At 48.5% G+C, this 19,976-nt stretch overlaps 1 long non-coding RNA gene across 2 annotated transcripts in view; it reads left to right on the top strand.

Annotated features, from left to right (window-relative positions):
* Positions 1 to 1,418: 1,418 nt before the first annotated feature.
* LOC131482953 (uncharacterized) overlaps positions 1,419 to 19,976 on the top strand; it is a 42,039-nt gene continuing 23,481 nt past the window's right edge. Inside the window, exons 1-2 of one of the 2 annotated variants that reach the window (XR_009247423.1) lie at positions 1,419 to 1,850; positions 9,995 to 10,184. This is a non-coding gene — a long non-coding RNA (uncharacterized LOC131482953). The remainder of the gene's footprint in view (positions 1,851 to 9,994; positions 10,185 to 19,976) is intronic. The other variant, XR_009247424.1, reaches the window with a different exon arrangement.

The following is a 19,976-nucleotide window of genomic DNA, read 5'->3' as shown; positions in this document are numbered from 1 at the left end:
GTCCATCTGCCTGGGGGAAGGCCGCTGCTAGGCAACTCCAACCATCCACGCACGCTGCAGGGCTGGGGGACATCTGGCAGGAGGTGACAGGACCAATGTGTGCAGAGTACTGGGGAGGTAGGCCTAGGGGACATTTGCCATCTAGCGGGCCAGGACATCAGGCCCTGGGGACAGCAAGAGCCAGCAGTGTGTGTGTGTGTGGCGGGGGAAGGCTGTAGAGAAAGATGGGTCAGGGAAAAGGGGAGGGGTTCATGGGAAGGGAAGTGAGTGTGCAGATGTGGCAGGACTCAGAGAGCAGAGCCAGTGGCACCTTGGCTCAGGGCCTGACTGTGCCAGCTCAGGAGAATCTGCTGAGAGGTACCAAATGTGTGAGTGAGGAGGGGGAGACAGGGCGTGACCCAGCTGGGGGACCCAGTGTGGACCCTGCTGGGTCTGAAAGCAGGAAGGGCTTCTCCTTGGGGGATTGCTACTTCTGTCGGTGTGTGTGCACTGGAGGTAGGTGTCAAAGTGAATGTGTGTGTAACAGCATGAGTGTGCACAGGGGTCTCTGTGTAAGGGTGTGAGTTATTGTTATATGTGTGCAAGGAGGTGAGTGTGGCAGGGATGAATGTGTTGATGTGCCAGTGTGTAAGGGCTGTAAGTGTGCAGGATGTGACTGTTGATGTGAGTGTGTGGAGTGGATGTGTTCGTGTGTGCAAGGAGTGTGTGCCCATGTGTGCATTTGTAGGGTGGATGTATCCATGTGTGCAAGGAGTATGTGTCCGTGTGTGAGTGTGCAAGGGTGACTGTGTCTGTATATGTAAGGAGGTGAGTGTGCCAGTGTGTAGGTGTGCAAGGTGTGTGAGTGCATGGGGTGGGTGTGTCCGTGTGTGCAAGGAGTGTGTGTCCATGTGTGTTTTGGGGGGTGTATGTATTCATGTGTGCAAGGACTGTGTGTCCCTGTATGAGTGTGCAAGGGTGACGGTATCTGTAAGGAGGTGAATGTGTCCGTGTGTGTAAGTCGGTGAGCGTGTCGGGGCGTGAGTATGGACGTGAGCACACGTATCGGTGTGTACGCAGGGAGGTGTGTGTGTCCGTGTGTGGCTGTGCACAGGAGGTGAGCATGTTATGTGAGCATGTCGATGTGTGCCCACAAGGGGGGGAGTGCAGCTGTGACGTCACTCTCAGGCGTCCTGCCGAGGGCGGGCCGGTGACCCCCCCCCCCACTTCACGCACGCGGGAATCCCGCTTCCATGTCCTCGGGAGGCGGTTGGTGTCCGCCTGTGGGTCACGCTGAGGTGAGATTCCACGCAGTAACTGCCGCTCCTGGCGTCTACACCGAAATCCCGCAAGGGCGCCTGAACGCCCTTCACCGCGTCAGGGGAAGGAGCGTGTCTATTCTGTGGAGACCAGGGCGCGGGGCTGGAAGGGCGGTTGGCCTCCCGCTGGCCTCTGCACCTGCGGGCTCCGAGCCTGCCCTCCTCGGGTTGGGATTCCTCCTGGGGGCCCAGGCGCAGGCAGCAGCCGCTGGGCTGGCTGTGGAAGTCAGCGGGTGTGTGGCCGTGAATGCGGCCCTCAGTGCTTCTTGGCGGGAACTGCGCCCCTTTTGTCCCTCTGTCTCTTTAGCTCTCTGTGGCGTCCACATCTGGAGAGCCCAGTGTCGTTTCGGCCCTGGTAAACAGCTTGCCGGAAGAATGTGCCTCACATTCCCCGCGGAGACCCCCAGCCCCCTGTGGGCCGCAGCTGCCATGGGAACTAGACAACTGTGTGGAGCGGGTGAGCCGGGACTCAGGCTGCTCCTCCTCCTTCTCTTGCAGACATCTGGGGAGTCCTAGGGCTGAAGGTTCCGATCCGTGGCTGCAGAGAAACAGGTAGGGTCTCATGAAGTGGCTTCCGTTTTGCTGCAAAGAAACAGGTAGGGCCTCATGAAGTGGCTTCCGTTTTCCCCTGCCCCCGCACCTCACCATATTGGCTTGCCAAGAAGTTTCCATGGTGGTTATGTTTATGTTTGTGGTTACGCTACTCCTTCTGGTTAGGATGGGTGGCACACGCGCACACACGACTGACATTATTATCAACCTTCTGTCTTTAAGAAAGAAATCAGGGATTCTGTTATTTTCAACATCTTTTGACTCCCTACAGCCTCTTTGTTCAATATGTGGTCTATCAGCCACGTGGCATGAACTCATGGCATCACTCACGACCTTATTAGCCATGCAGAACCTGGGGTCTGTTCCCCACACACATACCACTGTTTTAACGAGGCCCACCCAGGAGATTCCAGTGCATGGCAAAGATTGAAAAGCCCCCGAGTGGGTGAACTTCTTGGTCATGGATGGACAGCTGGGATTTTTTTTTTTTTTTTTTTGGAAAGAATTTTCTATCTGCTGGTTTACTCCCCAAATGATCAGAATACCTAGAGCTGGGCCTGGGGTCTCCCACATGGGTATAGGATTCCAAGGCCTTTGGCCATCCTCTGCTGTTTTTCCAGGTCATTAGCAGGGTGCTGGATTGAAAGTGGAGCAGCTGTGACTCAAACTGGGGTCTATACAGGATGCCAGGGCAGGTGGAGGATTAGCTTGCTCTACCATCATGCCAGGCCTGGGATGGATCTTTCGAGGCTTGATCTTCATAGTCTCCTGGCCCATCTAATGGCCAGTAGCCTTGCTCATGTTTAATCCAATCATCTGGCACCGTTCTATAGTTTATGTGAAAATTTCAGAAGCAAAATAAAACAAAACAGGCTGGAATTGTGGCATAGAGAGTTAAAACCACTGCCTACAGTGTGAGTGTCCTATATGGTGCCAGTTAGAGTCCTGGCTGCTCCACTTCAAGTCCAGCTCCCTGCTAATGCTCCTGGGAAAGCTGTAGAAGATGGTCCAATGTGCTTGGGCCCCTGCACCCCATGTGAGAGACCTGGAGGAAGTCCCTGGCTGTTGGCTTTGGTCTGACCTACCCGTAGCCATTTGGGGAACGAACAAGTGGATGGAAGATATCTCACTGTTGGAACTCTGGTTGTTAAGTAGACTGAGGCTTTGTTAACATGGCTTTATGTTGATGACAGTCAGTTGACAGGTGTTTACTGAGCTCCTGCTGTATGCCAGACACTATTCTCCATGCTGGGGGCCATAGCAGTGGCTTCGAGAAAGGGCTGGATATTGGAGATAGTTGAACAAATAGACAGGGCTGAGCAATTCCAGGAAGAAAATCCAGCAGAACTTTCTGATGTCCTTTTGGATGCAAGAGAACCAGAAACGAGGCAGAACGACCTGGGAGTAGAAAAACAACCACTGGGACCCATGGGTTCTATCATGGCATCTCTAGACAGGCGAGGAATGAACTAAGAAGTGCTGAGTTTGCACCTTGTCTGGAGAGCTTAGGAAGAGCTTAGGACAACCCAGGAAGGAAGGGAGAGACAGGGAAAGAGCAGACCTCCTTGGGCTTGCTGTCGGTGTCCGTCAGAGTCCAGGTGGAGGCGGAGGATACAAGGACAGGCAGAGTGTTCATCTGCCACGATGGCTTCTACGTCAGTCCTGAGTCTGTGCGATTGGAGTCTTCCCTGCCATCCCTCGTGGCTTCTTGGGGGTGGGGGTCATCCAGGCCACTGTAGAATGGGAAGGTGGAAAAATCAGCTTTTTGGAGAAAGGGTAGCTATGGATTCAAACACCGTGTTTAAAACGGGGCTGTGGTGCTTGCTTTTGCAGCACATGTAACTGGGGCTTCTGTTAAATCACTGAGTTGGTGAGAGATTCCCTGGAAATGAGCATTAGCCCTGGGAGTGGAGCCCTGGGGTCAAGGCCAGAATTACGGCACAGGAAGAGATTTGTCTCTGGGTCACTTAGCACCCAGTGGGACTCAGTGTTAGATCAAGTTTGCTGCTCCAGGAATGTGTGCTGAGTGGCCGTCTCTGGCAGCCCATCCTCCCAAACTTGTTTCCACACCAGAGGTTTGAATGAAAGAGAAAGAAAAGGCAAGGATTTGTTTGATGAGCAGGGCAGTATTGAGTAAGAACTTGGTGAAACAGGAGCAGTGATTCTTACATGACACTTGCCACTGTCTGCCTGCCACCCTGAACTCCTGCGCATGGCCAGACACCGTTCCTTCTCCTCTTAAGTTTGGAAAACTACTTGTCCTTCTTGGCCTTTGTCACTTCCCTTCTTGGATAATGAAAAAAGAAATGGAAAGAAACGTGTCTGTTTAATTTCCCAATAAGCCATGTTAGTTCAGCATACAATACCATTTGTGGTTTAATCTGGGTGTTTGTATTACTGGCATTGCCATTTAGAGGGGTGCCCTTGTGTTTTGGGGGACAAAAGGAATATCTGTGAAATAGCAGTCACTAATGAACTGTTGTTCCTCTCAGTGAACTGTTGTGAAGGCAGCGAGTGGCTCCTGGGTGAGATGCTATGGGTGGGTGTAGAATTTGGCCCCTACCCTTGAAAGTGGCCCTGCTCTAAGCAGACAGGTGCACAGACCATCAGAGGGCAGTCAAGGGGTCTGAGAGAAGCCCAAGAACCCATTTCAGCCTGCGATTTCAGCAAGTTGCTTGGAGCGTTGGGTGCTGTAGCCAAACTTAAATGACCCTCCTGATCAGCAGATTTCTAGAAATATTGGATTGTAACTGCTTTCAACTACAATACCCTGTCTGCCACCAGAGGAGTGGAAGACTGGCTCAGGGACAGGCTTGGGAATAAGCAGTGGTGATAAAAGACAAGGGTGGCCAGGCTGCATCAGGCCTGGAGCCCCTTTGGAGGAGGGACGGCAAGGTTCTCCCACTGTTGGTTAAACCATAGAGGAAGGGCACTAAGTCCACCTGGCGGTTTGTACACATTTGTTGCAAGGGGGAAAAACTGAATTTAGAAGAAGTCATGTGGTCTGAAAACATGGGTTTGTGCAAAGGACTGGGGTATGTCAACCTGATGTTTTGGAGTGAGCGTTTTCGTGTTCTGTGAATGAGCAGCAGGTCAGCACCTGGAGACACCATCTCAGGGACTCCAAGGAGGCCTTGGTGGCCAGGCCCCCTGGGGCCCAGCAGTGTGTTGGCTGAAACTCATTGACCTGTGGGGTTCGTTCTGTCCCCACTCTGCCTTCATCACTTGCTGTCCTCAGGGGTTTGGTTCCTCCTGCAGGTAGAAAAGTCTGGGTGCTCGAGCCCCTTCCATCCAGTGGCCTGGTATTGGCGTGGAACTCCACATGGCCTTCCTTTGTATTCCCCACTGCATTGCTGTGGACGGTGTACATGCTGTGCAGTTGTCAGGCTGCTGTGTGTAGGGAGCGGTGCCATGGCAGAGTCTGTGTCTCTTCAGCACAGGTGCACTTCTTTTTTGGAGAGGTGAGCTGGTTTTCTATGCACAGTTGCTTGGAGGGTGTGAAACTCAGCGACAGCAAGTTCTCCCTAAACCCCGGGCCAGAAAGAAACCTGTTGCTTGGTAACCTGATAATGCCTATTCCTGAAACTTTTGGCAAATGATGATGAGAAGAGAAAGCACATTTTTTTTTTATCCCCGGGAAAAGAAATTTCTGGAACTCTGGTCCTCCCAACATGCCTCAGCTCCCAAGTATTGTCTCAGCTAACTAGCACGTTCTCCCATCGTGGTGTCTGCTGTCTTTTGGCAATGTTTGCGGCTGTTTGTTCTGTTCTTGACAAAGGTGTGTTAAGTAGAGAGGGCTGGCCACTGTCACCAGTGCTGCTGACTGTTGGTCCCAGAAGCGTTGGGGTCCTCTCCTTGGCCCTGCTGCTTCTGCTGCCCTCTGTGCAGACCCCGAGGTATTCTTTTCTCCACAAGCATTGATAACCTGCTCTATGCCTGGCTCGGCACTTGATGCCACAGACGTGATTGCCTCCTGCCAACTCCCTGTGGGGCTTGAAGTTCAATGTTAGAGGCACACAGCAGTGTGCAAGGCTCTTCAGGCTCGAGGTGGAGTGGAGGGATAGATGTGAGTTCTTCCCGGCTAGATCAACCTTCCTGAGGGTTTTCATCTTTATCCTCAGGGTAATGGAAACCTTTGAAAAGTTCTGGTGCAGAAGGTGGAATGGGCCAGTCTGGAATTTGGAGGGCCTCTCTGTTGCAGAGGAGAAGCCTGGATTGTTAAGAGCACTCACAGTTGGGGTGTAGGAGAGATGGTGGCATCAGGCACTTGGTTCTGGCCCCACAGAGCTGTGGAGTACCAGCTCAGTCCATGACTCTGTGTGTAGCGCTCCCTGCCAGTGCAGTGGGCACTGCCACTTCATGAGAACCCATACTGGCCCCGAGCCAGAAACCATGTTTGGTCTGCACCAATCTAAGGAGAAGCCTGGGACTCAGTGGGGGACTGAGGTCTCAGTCCCAAAGCACCTGCTTGGCCTGCTGATTCCCCTTCTGGGAGTTAGCTCTGCCACTCTGCAGCAGTGGGGCCTCAGCAGTGATCCAAGAAGTGATTGGACTTTGGCTGGGGACTTGCATGTTCATCTTTGGGGCACGGGCTGGATAGTGGCAGATGCCAGTTGTGAAGAATAGGCCCTGGTCTGGAGGCACAGGAACACTCCAGAAACATCATTTGCCAATGCTTTCATTATACAAAAGTGAACAGTGGAGCATACATTGTGTGAGTCCGCAGGTGGAGCAGGCCCGGGATTCTGGCTGGTGGTGGCAGTAGAGGAGGTGGAGACCTTGAAGTTGCATGTGGATAGCAGCTTGTGGAAGTGAAGCAAATATCAACTGCCCGTGTGTTTCAAATGAAGAAACTTATGGAAATTCATAAATTGAAATAAGTCATACATATATGCACCCCTACCCGCATGCCCATGTGTCCTGCTTGGGGCCACTTGTTACCAGTGACAAGTGTTAAAATGGTGCTGGGAATATGTGCTTCCACAGGGCGGGGATCTAGTTTTCTGAAACAGTTGTGGGAAGATAAAAATATGTCTCATTGCCCATTTGGAAGAAGATCTTGAGGCTTAGCTAGTAGGATATGTTTCAGTCATCTACGTGCTCTTGATTGCCTGTTTCCTCAGATGGATTCTCAACAGCTGCTGCCATAAACATAGCCAGCAGGGGGCACACAAGCACAGGGTCAGTGGAAGAGGGGCTGCAAATATCCTCTTTCCCCTGCAAGACACAAATTCAAAGGGGACTGTGACATTAGCCTGAACGTGGACTTGAAGAAGCCTGCAAAGCCCTAAGATGCAATCAGAGTTCTTTTTACTGTTGGAATTGAAGGCAATTATATAGTGTCTCTTAATTGAAATCAACTAATGTTTCTGTAACTATTATTTATAAAATTGACCAGAGTGGTTATTAAAAAAATCTAAGCAGAAGTTGTTATCGCTGTCAGCAGACTCCAATGGCACACATTTGTACAAAATGGTAAAATAATTGGAGAGACCAGATTCCTTTCTGAAGGCTCAAAAAGGCACAGAAAGGGATGAAGGCAGAAATGGCACTTAAGCAATAAACACGTTCAAGTAAACAGCAGCTTCCACGCAGACTCCATTTCCATTGGCATCTGAGCATGGATCTTAATGCAAGAGGTTTAACCTGCTCCAAGGAAGTGAATGAGGGAGAATGCGGCCCAGCGCTTTCAGGGTTCTGCTCGTGCAGACTGGCGGGCTGTCTCCCAAACACACTGTGGGTTGGGTGGCTTTTCCTCAGAACTATAAGCGTCCTCATTGGAGCTGGGGTGATCCTTGGCAACACTAATGGCATGCTCAATGCTCTTGTAAGTGAGATAAATGATAGCAAACTTGTCTGCGCAGATGCATCTACTGACGGAGGCGTGGAAGTGTGGTACTCCACCAACACAAATGTTACAAGCAGAACTCAGGAGCCCCCCGGCATCACTATGAGCTTGTTAGTGTGAATGATGGGTGTGTGTACGTGTCTGGCCACTTCATCTGAATCTTCAGGGCCGGGCAGAGGTTGGAGTCACAACCTGTGAAAGAGATTCGTTCTTGGGCTTGGGTTTCCACTTCCAGAAAACCTCAAAAAGGTTCTGGTGGGGAAATAAAGAGATTGTCTTTGACTCGTAGAATGTTCATTGGGCTTAGGAGGTGGGGTTGTCAAATGTCCAGCAACATTAAAGGGGAAATGTCATTTTTAAAAAAGAGGACCTCTTTGAAAAGCATAATTACAGAGAGATGGGGGGAGAGATCTCCATCTGCTAGCTCATTACCCAAATGGCCACAGCAGCCCGGACTGGACCAGGCTGAAGCCAGGAGCTCCATCCATGACTCTGCATGGTTGACTGCAGCTCCAACGCTTGGGTCTGCCACTGCTTTCCTATAGGCTCACCAGCAGGGAGCCAGCTCAGAAGTGGAGCAGCTGGATTGTGAACCCCCGCGCTCATAGGGGATATTAGCATGCCAGATGGTAGCCTAATGAACTGCACCACTGTGCTGGCCCCAGGAATATCACTTTCACCCATTTCAAATCCAATTCTTACAGATCCACAAAAACCTAACACAAAGAGGTTCTCCATATCATTAATTTGGGTAAATATTTATAGTCTTTGGCATAGAAATACAATGGAAAGAAACAAAGCACAACCAAATTTAAAATAAAAGGAGAAACAGAAGCAGAAGCATTCTTTTTTTTTTTTTTTTTTTTTTTTTGCCTCTAGTTCTAGGATTGTGCCTGTAAATGCCCCAGTGGGGATAAGCCCTTGGGAAGACCCAGTCTTGGGGGAAAGCTGCCCAACGTGACTTCCCTTACTTCCAGAATCCTGGCTCTGGCATCTGGGCATGGTTCAGCCAATCCTGGGGGGGGGGGGGGCGCACAGCCCATTCTGGAAAGGTGCCTTTAATTGGAAGCCTTTGTGAAGATGACAACAGAACTCAGAAGGGATGGGACGCATGCTAGTGTGTAGAATTATATGATGGAGCCTCAAGTAGTTCGTGGAAGAATGGAGAGGAAAATAGTGGGTATTTTCTGTGAAGTTTTTGCAATCCCTTGCTCCGTGCGTCACACACAGTAACAAAACTGGCAGTAAAACCCCAGGGAAAGGTTTTTCAAACTCCTTTATTCAAGTATGATTGACACGTGTGAGCATACAGCTGGATATGTTTAATATATACAACCTGGTGAACTTGGAGATAAGTACATATCAGTGTGACCATTGCCACCGTCAAGGCCACCGAGAAATCCTTCAGCTCCCGGCTTCCTCTCATCCTGTTATTATCATTACCACTTATGTGTGTGTAGTAACAGCACTTTTCATAAAACAGGGACAAGTCAGATAGAAATTCTCACTTCCTTCCGATTGAAGCTGCAGAGGGGCAGGTGGCTGGATATCCCCTGGGGGCCCGCACTGCTCTCCTCCCTTCCTGCTGGTACTTCCAGACTGGAACACAGCCAGCTTCCAGCTCCATTTGAAAGCCTAGGAAGGACTGCCCAAGAAGGCACTTTGCTGTCCTGTATCACACCTTCTAAAACCAGCATCTGTGCCCCAAACCTGAAATGGAAGAGGGACGCATACTTCAGTGGCCTGATGGGGAAAGAGGGCGTGGGGAAGGAAAGAACTTGTTGGGAAGACTCAAGGCTTAAAGTGAGGGCCCAGCCTGGTAGTCTAGTGGCTAAAGTCCTTGCCTTGCATGAGCCAGGATCCCATATGGGTGCCAGTTTGTGTCCTGGCTGCTCCACTTCCCATCTTGCTCCCTACTTGTGGCCTGTGAAAGCAGTAGAGGATGGCCCAAAGGCTTGAGACCTGCACCTGCTTGGGAGACCCAGAAGCTCCTGGCTCCTGGCTTTGCATCGGTTCAGTTTTGGTTGTTGGCCGCTACTTGGGGAGTGAATCAGTGGAGGGAAGATCTTTCTCTCTGTCTCTCCTTTTCTGTAAATTTGCCTTTCCAATAAAATAACTAAATCTTTTTTGAAAAAAAAAAAAGCTTAAAGTGGGATTCTCCTGAAACCACACCATTTTCTGTCATGCATCGTTACAGTTCTCTTTTTACTCAGCCACACCAAGGCTGATCTTGGGGCTGTTGGGGATGGAATGGGGAGGACAGTCCTGTTGATGATCATCACCCAGCACCGCTCAGGCCAGGACTTCCGGAAGCTGGCCTGAGGGTTAGTGTCTGGTTACTCCAGCAGTGGAGAGCTTATGAAACATGGAAATTTGGATGCTCGCCTTCTGCACCAGCTGATCCGTCAGCTCTCAGGAGACCCCGTGCTGTTCGTTTATGGAGCTCCCAGGTGATTCTGAGAAGCCAGCGCGTCGGGAAACCTCAGGTGAATGTACTGCCTGCGTCTCCTCCAAGTGGGTGAGCCTTGGGGCTTCAGAGGTGTGGGAAGTCTGTGCCAGGAGAGAAGAGGCCAGATGGTGAATACACTTGTCTCGGGGCTCGTGGGGACTTTGTTCCAGGCCCCCCCCCCGACCCCAAGTACACTGCAGGCACTGAAGTCTGTGGATGCCCCAGTCCCTTATATAAGATGATGTCATATCTGTGCATAAGCCAGATGTCCTCTCTGAACCATCTCTGGATTATGATCGCTATCTACACAGCATGAAGCTGTGTAAGTGGCTGTGAGGCTGCTTTCTGTAAAGACAAGCCCCAACCCAGAAGCCTGTGCATGTCCAGCACTGGTGTCTTAGATCCAGGATTGGTTGCATCTCAGGATTTGGGACACACAGAGACAGATAGTTGGCTGTATTATCATGAACTGGCTAGCCGGCCAGAGGCATGGAGACAAGGCCTAGCTCCTGGCCAGAATCTCTGGAAAGTTTGCTTACCTGCTAAGCTTGTGGTATATGTTTTTTTTTTAAAGGGAGCTATTTTTAAAATATGGAAACATAGGGAAACAGGAAATATACACAATGAAATACTGCACAGGCATAAAATTAAAATCCTGACATTTGCAGCCAGTTGGGTAGAACTTAAGATCATTGTGCTAAGTGATAACATTCCAGACATGGTAGACAAATATGATTCTTTCGCACAGGTGGGGGTTTGAAAAAAGTTGACCTGAATGTAGAGTGGTGATTACTGGAAAGTGACCGGGAGGAGAAGGGGCAAGAGGGAGGTTGCAGGATGGTACCAAAACACAGTTAGATGTTTTATACCACAAGGGGACTAGAGCTTGGCAGCATTCAGTAGATTGTACAAAGAACTGGAAGAGACGGCAAGGAAATGGAAAGCAAAGATAACGCAGTGGGAAGGCTGGTTGTCAGGGTTATCTTGTGGCTATGTGTTGGAATATTGCATTGTACCCCATGAAAATGAAATAATATTACATGCTAATAAAACATTTTAAAAATAGGATAATTTAAGAAAAATGCAGGGGTGTAGAGAGCAGGGGAAGGGCAGGGAAGAAGTGTTTGAGAGCATCACAGATAGGACAAGCCCCCTGCCCAGCTCTCCACTAGCCAGCTGTCCACCCTGGCTCTGTGGCAGTTTTCTTGGAAGCAGCCACTGATGTCCTGTGGTGTTGAGATGTGAAGTAATGAAGAAGAAACCAACCTACAGATTCAGTTGCTCTGTCCTGCTCATCACATTTCCAGGGCTCAGACTCGGACTTGTGTCACTCGTGGTGTCTGCATTTGATACCGTAGATTAAGGACATTTTCATCAGCATAGCAAGTGGGCAGCACTGGTCCAGAAGTCATCACTGATAACCATTTTTCTCAGATGCTGGAGGAGTTTAGGGAATGGAATGTCAGGACTAAGAATCCCTCTAGACTTAAGCTGAATCCGATAGACTTCATAAAAGGGACAAGAAAAAGAATGTTCAGCGCAGAAAGCATTGTTGGAATAGCTCTGTCCTGGCCCAAGCTCTTCTGAAATTGTCCAGTTGTTAACTTCATACATCTCTGAGACTCTAACCAATGCCAGAGAAATGTGTGGTATCGCCCATCTCAGGTTTGGAGTACCTGCTGTGATGTCTGCAAAGGCCCTTAAGGAGCCTTGCTCCCCAGCACACTTGTCTTCTTCCTGTCATCTTCTGGGTGATGGGCCAGGCACATGGATGGCCCAAGGGTGGCTTTCAGAATTAGGGTGTCTCCACACGTACAGTCAGAAGATTGTGTTGGAAAATGGAATAGGGCCATCCAGAGGAGGTTGTGCCGTGAGGAGCTGTTTGATCCTGCGTCAGAACAGGCCTGGTGTGGAGGTGAGTTTTGCATTGTTTCCTGAAGGTGGGGATGTTGGAGTTTGGATGGGCTTTGTGGTTTATTAACGGGAGACACCCAACCCTTTGATAGGTTCAATGGCCAGATGCAGAGAAAAGCAGCCTGTGCTGCTGTCTGGATCATGAGAGAGCAGTGGGTAACACCTGAAGATGCACACACACACACACACACACACACACACACACACACCCTCATCTAGATTCTTGAAAAGGAAAAGCGAAATCCCAGAATGATCCCATGGATTCTACTCTAAGGGAAAGAGATGTGAAGAAATGCTGGGGGAAAATCTGCTTTGTAATGGCTTATGCTTCCTGTGAGGGTGCATTGGAAAACCGTGAAAGACCTGATACTTTCTGTGGCACTCTGGGGTGGAGGACTTGTTTTGTTTTGTTTTGTTTTGTTTTGTTTTGCCAAGGGTCATTTGGGTATTTATAACATCATCCACAGGCCATACTGAATTGTCAACTGAAAAATTAGCCCACTCTGAAGATTTATTGAGTTGTGAGTCCCACCTGTGGTACCTGCAGCAGGCCTAACCAGATGAGCTTGCAGGCCATAACCTGACCAGATAGCCCTTAGCCCTGGATGATCTGGCCCTCCAGGCTGTCTTCATGGACTCTCCTTCTGCCTGCCAGAGTGTCTCATGCAGCATGCTCCTCAGTACGGAGTTTCTCACCCGCTGAATTCTAATTTCAGTTAGCACTGGGGAAAGCCAATCTGCACTGCTTTTTCTTTTCCATCATCTCCTCTGTTTATTCAGGAGCAGTATAGCTAGCACGTGAACCTCTGTTCACTGAGTGTGTGGAGAAGACAATCACTCTTAAAGTAGTATGTTGCAGGTCAAAGTGAGTAAAAATTGACTTGGAGCGCATGAGCAAAAAGCTATGGAGTATTGGCATTCTTCATAATAACGCTTTGTATTTGGACAGCAGTCTCTTGCAAAGTCCTTCACACCTATTATGTTGTTTGATTTGCTGTTAAATCTAAGTCAGTGTTATTAGCTTTGATGTGCCTTTGTTTCTCACCCATGGCACAGGAAAGCTACCCACTAGAAATACTGTGATCTCTGCAATAGGTGTTGATACAGGACTCGTGGTAGGCCAGTTTCCTAGAATATCATTTAGAGTCAATCTGTATGTAAAAGGGAGCATCACCACTCTTGAAAATTTTAAAGCCTGTTTGTCTAAAAGGGGAAAGCTTCCCCAATCAACTGTAAGACTCAAATATGACTGTCAGGAGTCCCTTACTAAACCTGGCAGAAGGTGGCAGATCTTGACTGTACAGCCTTGCTGTGGGTGAGTTCTGAAGGCAAGTCCTGGAACAGATCTGATTTCACACTCACTTCCTTTCTGCTCCTCCAGCCTTCCTCTCAGTGTTTTCTGCCTGCGATTCTCCAGGGGCTATGTTACTTGAGAACCACTGGTCAAAGGCACAGGCTCAGATTCCGGTGCTAGGGCTTACCAGGTATCAGGGCTTGGGAAGTTGCCTCTCTCTGAATCTAAAGCTTCATTGTGACCAGAATGAGAATTGGCCTCCAGTCATCCCCAACTAACTGGGGGAATTGGCTTCAGGACCGCTTCCCCCAGTGGATGCTCAAAGCCTTTGTATATGATCCTTGAATATCTACCCACATTCTTGAAATCATCTTCTTAGACTACTGTGACGTAAACGCTGTTTGAGTAGTTGTGATACTTTAGTGTTGGGGAAATAATGACAAGAAAAAAAATTCTGTGTCAAGTACAGGCCCAGATGTTTTCACTCTGCCAGTGACTGAAGCTGTACATAGGGGTCCCCTGGACACAGGGGTCTGAGCATGCTTGCCGCTTAGAAGGAGCATGCAAATCAGATCTAAATCTGTGACACAAGCAGTGAAGGGCTGGGCAGGGGACACCTACTCAGCCAGTGCTGACTGTGATTCCATTCTAGTTGAATTGTCTTTCTTGCTCATTCTGTAAAGTTTGTGGAAATGTTAGGAAGGTAAGTGAGCTCACTGTGGTCTGTTCATAGTGTTGCTGATCTCAGTCTTTTGTTTAACTGCCCTTACTCCATCCCCCTACATAGACTAAAATTGCTTACTATTGAAAGTAGGATTCTGTAAGGAAATCCTGTAGTTTCCCTTAGTATTATGGGGACATTGTTGGTAAATTACATTGAATTTTGCTATGGTAAAACAATGGCTGTTGGATGTGCTGAGATTGTGGTATAGTGAGGTAAGTTGTGGCTGTCATCCACGTTAGAGTGCAGGTTTGAGTCCCAGCTGCTCGACTTCAGACCCAGCTTCCTGCTAATGTGCCTGAGAAGCCAGCAGATGATGGCCCACCTCTCTGGGCCCTGGCCATGAACTTGGAGACTTGGATGAAGTTTGTGGCTCCTGGCTTTGGCCTGACCCAGATCTATTTGCTTGAGCCATCTGGGGAGTAAATTAAAGGATCAATTTCTCTCTGTCTCTTCCTCTCTTTATCACTCTTCCCCCTTTTATTTTTAATGTTGTTTGCATAATTGAAAGGGCTGCACACTAATGTGGGTCTCTTATTAGGGTGAGGAGGGCCAAGGTATCAAGGAAGGGAGGCAGGATAAATGTTTCTTTTTTCTTTTTCCCATTGGGTCCATTGTGGGGGAAGGGGAGAGGCTGCGCCTTGCTGTGAAACTACATCAGCATCCAGAGATGGAGGACAGTCATTTGGTGATGTCTTAGAGACTTCAGGGTGAGGAAGAATGTTCTGAGGGTGTTATTTGAGTGATTTTGATATTTGAGACATTATTGGCTTCATTGCCCCAGGGTTCAGAAAATCTTTCCAAGGTTTATTGTCTAACCAAATCCACCTTAGTGTATCCACAGACCCATGAACTTGCTGTAAAGCTTGGCTAGGAGAGTGGTCCAATCTGTTCTGCTTGCATTCTTACTAGGCACTCTGTTCCCTGCTGGCCTAGATGAGTTGGCTGTCATGTCCCCTATGTGCATCTTGGCATGCTGTCCACTGCACACGCATTAGCTACTGAGGAGGCCCACTTCTGATACATGTACTACAAATGATTGTAGTGTCCAGATGTGGGCTGGTCCCAAACTGGAACCCCGGATATTCTTCCAGGTCTTCCACGTGTGAGCAGTTGCCAACCACTTGCGCCATCCTCAGCTGCTTTTCCAGGCATATTAACAGAGAGCTGGATCAGAAGTGGAGTACCTGGGGCTTGAACCAGCATCCTTATGGAAAGCTGCCACCATAGGTGGAGGATTAGCTTGCCACGCCACTATGCCAACCCTGGGGTGCTTTAATTCTTTTCCGTATTTACTTATTTAAAAAGGGTAGGGGAGAGAGAGAAAAACAGGTCTTTGGCCCACTATTGCATTCCCCAAATGGTGGCAACAGTTGAGCTTAGGCTAGGCTGAAATCAGAAGCCGGGAACTCTGGATATAATCTCACACGTTCGGCAAGGGTGCAAGTATTTGAATCATCACCTGCCCAGGCACATTAGTGCAAAGCTAGATCAACTGTAGAGCACCTGGCGGTGAAACCCATGCTTGTATGAAATGCCAGCATCGCAAGTGGCAGCCTAACCCCCTATGCCACAGTGCCAGCCTCTATCTCTTTAGATATAAATTCTTCCTGCTTGACCCACATTTCCTAAATAGCTCTAGGAAGCAGCAAGGGCAACCATGATGTAACGGGATCTTTTTGTTATCCTGGCACCCAATATTTCATTTTCCTTTAGATCATATCCTAATCATCACCTAAACTATGTACCCAGAACTAAATTAAAAAAAAAATTTTTTTTGAGAGTGCTTAAAGTAATGAGCTGCGTTTAGGGAGATTACTCTTACAGGGCTGAGGCAGTGCTTACAAGGACCAGTTTTGCTGGATTACAAATGAAAAATAAGGAAAATCATAGCAGTTTGTGCAGGACTATTTGTTTTCAGATCTCTAGCCCCATTCGTAGAAAAAGCTGAAAAGCCATCTTTTTTATGTGAGTTGAGAATCCTGGTTTAGCCTTCCTTTCCATGAATTTGTAATTGGACCAGCAATAGATTATTTTTGTTCCTTTACAACTTTTCTCTGTTGGGAATCCTTTCTGTGTGCCAGAGACTTTGCATTTATTCCTTGCCGGGGAGTTGGCATACAGTATAAAAATATGTTTATCCCATGAGCATTTTCATGAGAGGATCAAGAGTAGGGCACCGGGTTTTTCTGGAGAGGACATTGGGATCTGAACTATCCCATGAAGGAACCACGTTCAGGGAGGAGACAAGAAAGCCTGTGTGTGGAGGCAGAAGAAGAGAGGTGGACTCCCAGGGCCCTGGCTCTGAGACAGGTCCCAATGTTCTGTGTATGTCTGCTCTCTGCCTTGAGGCCTCCCCAGTGGGGCCAGGAGGCATGCCAAGCATCTACATCCTTGTTTGTGTTGGCGCTTTTATGTGAGAGGCAAGGAGATAAAGGGAGAGGGATGTACAGACCTGGAAAGGTCCGCTGTGCTGGTTCACTCCTCACATGGCTGCACTGGCCCTGCCCTCTCAGCTGGTGCTGAAGCCAGGAGCTGGGAACTCAGGCAAGCTTCTGTATGTGGATGGCCCCACAGCCTGTCAGGGCTGTGTCTGCCAAAAGTTGGAGATGGATGTTGGAACTGGGGAGGGACCCAGGCGCTCCCACATGGGCAGTGGTCATCCTAACTGCAATCCTTTTTGAAAATTCATTTTAGGGCCCGGCGGCTTGGCCTAGTGGCTAAAGTCCTCACCTTGAACGCCCTGGGATCCCATATGGGCGCCGGTTCTAATCCCGGCAGCTCCACTTCCCATCCAGCTCCCTGCTTGTGGCCTGGGAAAGCAGTTGAGGACGGCCCAATGCATTGGGACCCTGCACCCGCATGGGAGACCCGGAAGAGGTTCCAGGTTCCTGGCTTCGGATCAGCGCGCATCGGCCTGTTGCGGCTCACTTGTGGGGTGAATCATCGGACGGAAGATCTTCCTCTCTTGTCTCTCCTCCTCTCTGTATATCTGACTTTGTAATAAAAACAAATCTTTAAAAAAAAAAAGAAAATTCATTTTACCTCTTTGAAAAAACAGAATGGCCAAGAGAGAAAGACACACACACATACAAACACACGTATCTTCCATTCATTGGTTCACATCCTCAGACAGCTGCAATGACAGGGCTTGATGGCCAGGACTGGGCCAGATCAAGGCTAGGAGCCAGAAACTCCACATGAGTCTCCCACTGCTGACTTTGAGCCATCCTACATTGCTTTCCCAAGCCACAAGGGAGGAGCTGGATGGGAGGTGGAGCAGCCAGGACGTGAACCAGCCTCCATATGGGATCCTGGCACATGCAAGGTGAGGATTTAGCCACTGAGCCGTAGTGCCAGGCCCTTAAGTAACTTTTTTAAGTAAAAGAAAAAAGTCTCCATCTCTTTTGTTTTAGTAACTAAACACCTTAGAAGACTTCTCCATCAGAACTCCTGGCAGAGAGCTGGGAATTTGAGGACAGTTCCAACACAGCAGGTATTTCAGATGGAATTACGCAGGAGTTCTTAAAAAAAGTCAGTTGAAAATGAAATTAGATTGTATGCAAAAATATTCAAATTGATGCCTGGCTTTTTCACAATAGGCACTTTCAGGAACCTTTTAAAGACTCCTTGTGTTCTTGCAGGGATTTCAAAATGGTGCACCAAATGAAATGGATGGCCTGGTCCCAGATTTCCACACCCTTTCCAAAGGGTCCTTGTGTAGGTAAACCATGGCTTTTACTGTGCTGTTCGGGACAGAGGCCAGAGAGTTGCTTAGCCGGTATGATGTGGAGAGATGTTTGCGACCTTTCTGAGCTGGGCTGCTGTTGCTGACTGGAACTGGCTGGGAGAGGTGGGGCTTGGGATGTGGTACGCACAGGTGGCCAGTGGCTACTTCCCAAAGGTAGGGGTGAGCATTGTGGCACAGTGGGCTAAGCAGCTGCTTGGGATATCTGCATTCGATTTCAGAGTTTTAGGGATCTACTCTTGCCTCTACCCTGTGTCCCAGCATCCTGACAGTTCACCCTGGAGGCAGCAAATGATAGCTGTAGTACCTGAGGGAGATCCCACTGGAGTTCAGGCTCCCAGCTGCAGCCTAACTCATCCTTGGCTGTTTTAGACATTTGTGGAGTGAGCCAGCAGATGGAAGAGCTCTCTCTATATACTTTGTATCTCTTCTGTACTCTCTGGCTTTCAAATAAATCTTAGAAATGGATAGATAAAAATTTTAAAAAGCAGGCCAGTGCCACAGGGAATTGTACTCATGAAAACAGTGCTAGTTCTGAGTCTGCAGCATTCGGACCTCCAGAGGCCCTTGCTTGGATTGGAGGTCTGTGAACTTGAACAAGAAGCAGAACGAAGTCTGCTGTTGTTTTCACAAGCCTGCATTTCCTTTTGTTATGAATACACACTGCAAACCCAGCAGTGTCAGCAAGACCTGTGACTGTCACTCCTAGAAATCAGATGAGCATACAGCTCAGAAAGTTCATGGAAAATGGAAGTAAAACATTAGCTTATTTTGATACAAAATAATTTTTCATAATATGTATTTTCATCATCCATATTTTGATGCAAAACAGATTTGAAATCCAGGCAGGATTTGTTGAAGATGAATGTTCATAAAACATGTTTTCTGTGAACTGTTTGAAGACCCGTTGTGTTCTCACATAACATCACATCACAGTATTTGCAAAGAGGTCAGTCTACTGCGTATGCTCGCTATCACTTCAAAATTACAGGACAGTAAACTCACACAGTGTTGTTATTGAATACGGTAATAAAGGAATCCACATTTACTGTATCACACCTTTGTGTTTTAAGTTTTATTTTAGTTTTATTTCTTTGAAAGGGGGAGAGAGAGACAGAGAAAGCGAGCATGAACAAGCCAGGAGCCAGGAGTGGTGGGTCTGCCACATGGGCAGGCATCTTCTGCCTGCCTGCCACAGTGCCATCTGCAGGAAGATGGACTAGCAGCAGAGGCAGGACTTCAGCCCGAGACTCCAGGATGGACTGTGGGCATCCCAAGGGCATCTTATCTTAGCCTGTGATGCCCTGACACCTGCCACATACATTTGCTTTTTTAAAGAGATTTTTAATAACTATTTTTTCAGATGTTGATTCGCTTTGTAGTTCTGTTTCTCTCCTATGCGTTTAAAACTTATTCTGAGGCCATTTTCAACAAAAAGCAGTTGAGAGCTATGTATCAGGGACAGATAACAGAAGATGCATGGAGAATTACACCGCTGATGCAGTTCGTTGAGGTCTGGTCTGTGGACTTGGTTCACTGTTACTCAGCGGTTCTTCCCATGCTACCATGTGCTTATTTTGACTACGATCTATAACAGAGTTCAAAATCCACATGCATTAATGCTTTTATTAACCGTTCTTGGATTGAAATAATCAAATAATCCACATCTTGAAATTTGCATTCATTAGACTCTATGGAAGTCAGTTTTCAGTACCTGCAAGTATTCTGGGCTTGGGCGCGGGGTGTAGAGCTGCAACAGGAGGCCCCCATGCTGTCTCCAGGGCTTCTGCTCGCATGGGGCAGCCTTCGCCCTGAAACCGAGAGCACTTCTGCCCTGACGGCTCTCCCCCCCTTCCCCATCTTGAGGCTGAAATCTACTGTGACTCTGACTTGGGATTCAGATGTTGTGACCTTAGCAAGCAACTCAGAGACCATGCAGTTTGTTGCATCTTCCTCCATTATGAAACACTTTGTTACTCTTCTCTCTCTTCTGTTGACACCTTTTCAGTGGTCCCCACTGATGAATACGCTGGGTGGAAGAGGTTGCTTGGTCTCCTCATGCAGTGGAGATAAAGACTCATAAACCTGATACTGAGCAGAACCGTTGAAGCTGTGGGCCAGGCCAGGCACTGACTTGGAACCTGGAGAAATG

This window comes from Ochotona princeps, chromosome 22, assembly GCF_030435755.1.
Source record: "Ochotona princeps isolate mOchPri1 chromosome 22, mOchPri1.hap1, whole genome shotgun sequence".
Taxonomy (NCBI): Eukaryota; Metazoa; Chordata; class Mammalia; order Lagomorpha; family Ochotonidae; genus Ochotona; species Ochotona princeps.
This window is presented reverse-complemented; position numbering and strand designations above follow the sequence as displayed.